Source organism: Macaca fascicularis, chromosome 5, assembly GCF_037993035.2.
Source record: "Macaca fascicularis isolate 582-1 chromosome 5, T2T-MFA8v1.1".
Lineage (NCBI taxonomy): Eukaryota > Metazoa > Chordata > Mammalia > Primates > Cercopithecidae > Macaca > Macaca fascicularis.
The window spans coordinates 73430654-73438591 of NC_088379.1; positions in this window are offsets into that span (position 1 = coordinate 73430654).

Consider the following 7938-nt stretch of genomic DNA (forward strand, 5'->3'; position numbering starts at 1 on the left):
TATATTGGACAAAACAATCTTTAAAGCAACAGCAGTTAAAAGGGACAAAGAGGGACATTATTTACTAGTAAAAGGCCTTGTCCAACAGGAAGATATCACAATTATAAACATATATGCACCTAACACTGGAGCTCCCAAATTTATAAAACAATTACTAATAGACCTAAGAAATGAGATAGACAGCAACACAATAATAATGTGGTCCATCGACAACACTAGCCAGATCATCAAGGCAGAAAGTCAGCAAAGAAACAATGGATTTAAACTATACTTTGGAACAAATGGACTTAACAGATATATACAGAACATTTCATCCAACAACCTCAGAATACACATTCTATTCAATAGCACATGGAACTTTCTCCAAGATAGACCATATGATAGTCCATAAAAATAAGCCTCAATGAATTTAAGAAAATTGAAATTATATCAAGCACTCTCTGAGACCACAGTGGAATAAAGCTAGAATTCAACTCTGAAAGGAACCTTCAAAACCATGCAAATACACAGAAATTAAATAACCTGCTCCTGACTGAGCACTGGGGCAAAAACAAAATCAAACTGGAAATTAAAACAATTATTGAAACTGAATGATAATAATGATACGATCTATCAAAACCTCTGGGATATAGCAAAGGTGGTGCTAAGAGGAAAGTTCATAGCCCTAAACACCTACATCAAAAAGACTCAAAGAGCACAAACTAACACTCTAAGGTCACACCTCAAGTAACTAGAGAAAAAAGAACAAACCAAACCCAAACACAGCAGAAGAAAGGAAATAACCAAGATCAGAGCAGAACTAAATGAAATTGAAACAAACAAAAAAAAAAATACAAAGGGTAAGTGAAACAAAAAGCTGGCTTTTTGAAAAGATAAATAAAATTGATAGAGCACTGGCCAGATTAACCTAGGAAAGAAGAGAGAAAATCCAAATAACCTCACTAAGAAATGAAACAGGAGATAACACAACTGACACCACTGAAATACAAAAGATCATTCAAGCCAACTATGAACACCTCTATGCACATACACTAGAAAACCTAGAAGAGGTGGATACTTTCCTTAAAAAATGCAATTCCCTTAGCTTAAATCAGGAATAGATACCCTGAACAGACCAATAATTAACAATGAGATTGAAATGATAATTAAAAAATTACCAACAAAAAAAGTCCAGGACCAGATGGATTCACAGCAGAATTCTACCAGACATTCAAAGAAGAATTGGTACCAATCCTTTTGACATTATTCCACAAGATAGAGAAAGAGGGAACCCTCCCTAGTTCATTCGATGAAGCCAGCATCACCGTAATACCAAAACCAGGGAAGGAAATGACCAAAAAAGAAAACTACAGACTGATATCCTTGATGAACATAGATGCCAAAATCCCTAACAAAATACTTGCTAGCACTACAGACTGATATCCTTGATGAACATAGATGCCAAAATGCCTAACATAATACTTCCTAGCTGCATCCAAAAACATACCGATAACAAAATCCACCACGATCAAGTGGTTTTCATACCAGGGATGCAGGGATGGTTTAACACCTGCAAGTCAATAAGTGTGATACACCATGTAAACAAGACTGAAAGCAAAAATCATATGATCATTTCAGTAGATGCAAAAAAGCATTTGACAAGATCTATCATCCCTTAATGATTAAAATTCTCAGCAAAATAGGCAAACAAGTGACATCCCTTAATGTAATAAAACCCATCTATGACACACCCACAACCAACATAATACTGAATGGGGGAAAGTAGAAAGCATTTCCTCTGAGAACTGGAACAAACAAGGATATCAACTCTCACCACTCCTCTTCAACATAGTACAGGAAGTCCTGGCCAGAGCAATGAGACAAGAGAAAGAAATCAAGGGCATCCAAATTGGTAAAGAGGAATTCAAACTGTCACTGTTTGCTGACAATATGATTGTTTCTTTCAATGACATTTTTAACAGAAATAGAAAAACTATCCTACAATTCTTATGGAGCCATAGAAGATCCTGATTAGACAAAGTAATGCTGAGAAAAAAAAAAGCTAGATGTATCACATAACCTAATTTGAAAATCTGTACAAAGTTATAATAAAAAAAACCAACATGATACTGGCATAAAAAAGACACACAGGTTAATGGAACAAAACAGAGAACCTAGAAATAAATCCACGTGTTTATGGTCAATTGATTTTTCAACCAAGATGGCAAGAATGTACACAGTGAAAAGGGTACTCCCTTTTATAAATGGTATTGGACAACAAGATATCCTCTTGCAGAAGAATAAAATAAAACCAACACCTTACACCATCTACAAAAATTAACCAACATGAATTAAAGATTTAAACCTAAGATCTGAAACTAAATCTACTAGAAGAAAGCAGAGAGAAAAAGCTCCATGACATTGGTCTAAACAAAGATGTTTTTTGTGATACCAAAGCACAAAACACACACACACACAAATAGACAAATGGAATTACATCAAATTGAAAAGCTTCTGTACAGCCAAGGAAATAATCAACAGGGTGAAGAGACAACCTACCAAATGGGAGAATATATTTTCAAATAATACATCTGATAAGGGTTTAATATCCAAAATATACAAAGAACTAAACTACGCAATAGTAAGAAAAAAATCCAATTAAATAATAGGCAAAAGACCTAAATAGACATTTTTCAACAACAAAAAAATACAAATGACAAATGTGTATATGAAAAAAATGCCCCACATCATTAATCATCAGGAAAATGTAAACTAAAAACACAAGGAGTTACCTATCACCATATACAAACATTAACTCAAGATGGATTAATGACCTAAATATAAGATCTCAAACTATAAAAAATCATAGAACGAAACCTAGGAAATACTCTTCTCAACATTGGCCTTGGCAAAAGATTTATTGCTGAGTCCTCGAAAGAAATTACAATGAAAACAAAAATTGACAAGTGGGACCTAATTAAACTAAAGAGCTTCTGTGCAGCAAAAGAAAACGTCAATAGCATGAACAGACAACCTACAGAATGGGAGAAAATATTCACAAACTGTGCATTTAACAAAGGTCTAATATTCAGAATCTATAAGGAACTTAAACAAATCAAGAAAGAAAAATTACCCCATTGAAAAGTGAGCAAAGGACACAAACAGACACTTCTCAAAAGAAGATATATAATTAGCCAACAACTGTATGAAAAAAATGCCCATTATTACTAATCAGAGAAATGCAAATCAAAACCATGAGATACAATCTCACACGAGTCAGAATGTCTATTATTAAAAAGTTAAAAAACAAAAACAAAAACAAAAACAGCTGCTCTCAGGGCTTCAGTGAAAAGGGAATGCATAAACACTGTTGGTGGGAATGTACATTAGTTCACCTACTGTGGAAAGCAGTTTGGAGATTTCTCAAAGAACTAAAAATAGAATTACCATTCCACCCAGCAATCCCATTTCTAGGTATATTCCCAAAGGAAAAGATACCATTCTATCCAAAAGACACATGCACTCATATGTCATTGCAGGACTATTAACAATAGCAGAGACATGGGATCAAACTAGATACCTGTCAATGATGAATTCGATTAAGAAAATGTGGTACAAATACACCACAAATTATTAGCAGCCATAAAAGGAATAAATCATGTCCTTTGCAGCAACATAGATATGCAGCTACAGGAGATTATCCTAGGCAAACTAACAAAGAAACAGAAAGTCAAATACCACGTTCTCATTTATAGGTGAGAACTAAACATTGGGTACAGATGGACTTAATGATGGGAACAATAGACACTGGGCATGACGAGAGGGGATAGGGAGGAAGGGGACAAAGATTGAAAAACTAACTATTGGGTACTATGCTCACTACCAGGATAGTGGGTTCAATTATATCCCAAACATCAGCATCACACAATATACTCTTGCAACAAAACTGCATATGTACCCCCTGAATCTAAAATAAAATTTGAAAAATAAAATAAAACTTCAAACCTGTTAGAATGACTATTATCAAAATGACAAAAGATAAAAATGTGAAGAAAAAGAAACTCTGTATACTATTGGAAGGAATGTAATTTGGTGCAGCCATTATGGAAAACACTATGGAGGTTAATCAAAATACTAAAAGTAGAACTTCCATATGAACCAGGAATCCCACTTCTGGGAATATATCCTAAGGAAACAAAATCAGTATGTTCAAGAGATATCTGCACTCCCATGTTCATTATAACATTGTTCATGATAGCTAAGATATGGAACCAACTTGTGTCCACCAACAGATGAATGGATAAAGAAAATGTGGTACATATAAACTGTGGAGCACTATTTAGCTATAAAAAAGAATGAGATGCTATTGTTTGCTACAACATAGAAAAATTTAGAAGACATTATATTAAGTGAAATAAGCCAGGCAAAGAAAAATAATTCCTGCATGACCTCACTTACATGTTGAGTGTAAAACCATCGAACTGATAGAAATAGATTAAAACTGTGGTTATCAGCAGTTCTTGATTAGGAGAATTGGGGAGGTGTTAGCCAAAATACACAAAATTTTAGTTACACAGGAGAAATAATTTCAAAATATCTATTGTACATCGGGGTGATTACAGTAAACAATGATTTTTTTATATTTAAAAAATGTTGAAAGAGTAGATTTGAAGTGTTTTCTCCACAAAACAATAAGTATACCAGGTAATGAATATGACAAATAGCTTGATGTAGCCATTCCGCTATGTATACCTACATCAAAACAAATGTTGTATACGATAAATATATAAAATTTTTGCTTGTCAATTAAAATAAAAAAGAGAGAGAAGTGAAAAAAGAGCAGATTGTATAGGATATTAAAAGCTAAAATCATTGGCTTATAAAAGTATAAGATTATCAAGAGAGTAAGTTTAGACAAAGAAGACAAATGAACCAAGAATTGAGTCCTAGAACATTCCATTATTAAGAGATTCAGAGATAGGTGATTTAACAATAAACTGTGTGAAGGCCCAACCAGTAAGAATAGAAAGAAACTAAGAGCATTTGGTGTTTTGGAAAAAATGCTATTTTATAGGTCAAGTCAAATGAAAATGGAGAAGAGACTATTGGATCTAGCAATTTGGAGGTCATTGAAAATCTTGATTAGATCACTTTGAATGAATAGTAGGGAGAAGAAACCTGCTTGGAATGTGCTTATGAGAAAATGTAAAGATTGGAATTGGAGGGTATTTTTTTTGCAAAAAACAGAGCAGATAAGTTGGCGTAGGAAGAAAAAATTGTCTCAGGAGAAGCATTTTTGTTGTTTGCATTAAATTTTTTATGTTTAATTAAATTTTTTTAGAATGAAGCAATATGCTCATATGTCCATATGCTAACAATAATGAACAAATATATAGTTATAAATTGATGGAGTAAATGAAAGGGGATGGTATCTAGTGAAGTTCTGGAGGAATTGGCTTGAGACAAGAGCATTGATAATTTTCTTATGTTAACAGACAGAAAGGTTGAGTATTTGGGCACAGATGCTGATATGTGTCTACATGTGGTGATGGAAGTCTGCTAAAATGTGTAGAATTTGAATTTTTTTATGTAAAGTAAGAGGAAAGGATCTTATATAAGAATGAGAAAGAAAAACACAGGTTTTTGAAGGGATTGGAGAAAGTATGAAATACTGCTCAAGGACTATGGGGAAGTGAATAGACCAGAGATATGTAGTATAATCTCTAGACAACATTAAGACTCCTTGAGTTTCATTGTCATGATTGTTAATGGGAAGCCAATTAGTGTGGTTCTGTTTTTGCTCTATCAGATTTATTTGTCTAGATGCAGGTTCAAGGTAGGCAGATCGTTGTATGTAAGCATAAATAGATTTGTGAATTTTCCATGCAGATAAGGCAAAATGAGAGAGGGACTGAGGAGTTGAGGATATATGAGAGAAAGTGAATATAAGGATTTACTATACAATTTAACTTGGAAAATAAGGGAAGAGAGGTCATCAATATGATCAAGAAACAGCAGTAATTGGTAATGACAAGGTCTAGGATTATCATGATGGAAAGAAATGACCTAGGGAGAATGGAAGGTAAAATTATTTGAAGGAAATGAAGAGTGAGGATAGAAAGAGATTCAAGTATTGTGTTTTAAAAGAAGAGGGATGGGAAAGTGTTTGCAAGAGTCAGTAATGATAAGGAAGGACAACCCAGTGATACAACGGAAATGAGAGAAAGGATAGTCATTGCGTTAGAAAGTGGCAGCCCTCTAAGGGCTTGCACACTGCCCTTACCCATGTATGATTTTATTTGTACACAGTTTTGCATGTTCAATGCCACATTTAACAAGCAAAACAGCAAATAAGGCCAAGTCCCTTTCTAACAATCACCTTGGCAAGGTGGGTACAAAAGCTTTCCTCTGAGCCTCTTTTCTCCTAGGCATCAGATATATTTGTGTTTGTTGTGTCCTGTCCCGAGAAGCTGTGTGCTCAGGACAGGCCAAAGTTTCTAACAGAATAAGAAGGTCATGATAATCTGAAGAAGTGTTTGAGAATATAGAAAATGATGCTAATTACAAATTGGGAAATTAGGGGAACTATCGTTCGTTTTCATGGATCAGGGAGGAGTGGAAGATGGAGAGAAGACAGAGAATATGCGAAGACTTAAGAAGATTTGGATGGGAGAGATGAAGGTAGCTTGAGCTTTCATGGTATCAGTACCTAGACAGAGATAAAAGATACAATGGTATTAGTTTAGATGGCCTAACGACATTCAGTAATGATGATAAAAGGAAAAGAGGATGACTAGAATATCCAGTTGATGCACTTTAGGATGTCTGTGGAATCTTGGTCATACTCTGAACTTTAGTGTCTCTACTCTTTACCTCTGTCAATAGTTTGAAGGTTGAATATAATCAAAAGGAAGAAAAAGCAGCTTGTATTGGAAGGAGAAATGATGCATTTTTAAAATACTTACTATTTGGAATAAATTGAAATCTCCGCATACCATCAAGCCAAAAAAAAAAAAAAATTGTGGTTAGACAAAAAAAAAAAAAAAAAAAGAAATCTGGGCAGATGTTGTGCCTCATGTCTATATTCCTAGTGCTTTGGTAGGCCAAGGTCAGAGGATCACTTGCGACCGGGAGATTGAGACTTGCCTAGACAACATGGTAAAACCCTGTGTCTACAAAAATATGAAAATTAACTAGGCGTGGTGGCACGTGCCTATAGTCCCAGCTACTTGAGAGGATGTGGTGGGAAGATCGACTGAGCCTGAGAGGGAGAGGCAGAGGCTGCAGTGAGCCGTAATTGTGCCACTGCACTCCAACCTGGGCATCAGAGACTCTGTCTCAAAATTATAAAATAAAATAAAATAAAATAAAATAAAATAAAATAAAATAAAATAAAGCTAAAGTAAAATTTGGAACTGGTATATGAAGTAAAATTGAATTGGAAACCAACAGTATTTAATAGTGGAGTGAGAATAATATGTACTAGATACACACAAACTTCTTTAAATATTGTGTAATTTTTACCTTAATATTTTAGTAGTTTGTTAAATGTTTTATAAAGTGTATTAGTTAAATATATTTCGGTATATTGCCTTAAACATCATTAAATTTCAGCTCAAATGAACATATTATTTTAATTATTACCTTGGATAAATTGCCTTCTAAAGGTAAGTATAGTTATGGCAACAAGTACGATCTATAATGTTACTTAGACATAATATTACTTCTGTTGCATTCTTTGGTTACTTTTGATGTCACTTTTTATGAGGTCCAGGTTTCTTGCCTGGCAGATATGACTTGGTAACAGAACTGCTTTGCAATGGTGAAAGTCACTTTTTTTTCTCTGAGACATGTTGAAGGTCATGGTGTGCAAATGTTTATTCCCTGAAGAGCTAAAAGATAACTTGCCTGTGGGGACTCATTATTTCTCTCCCTGTTGAAATTCATATTTTATCTCTA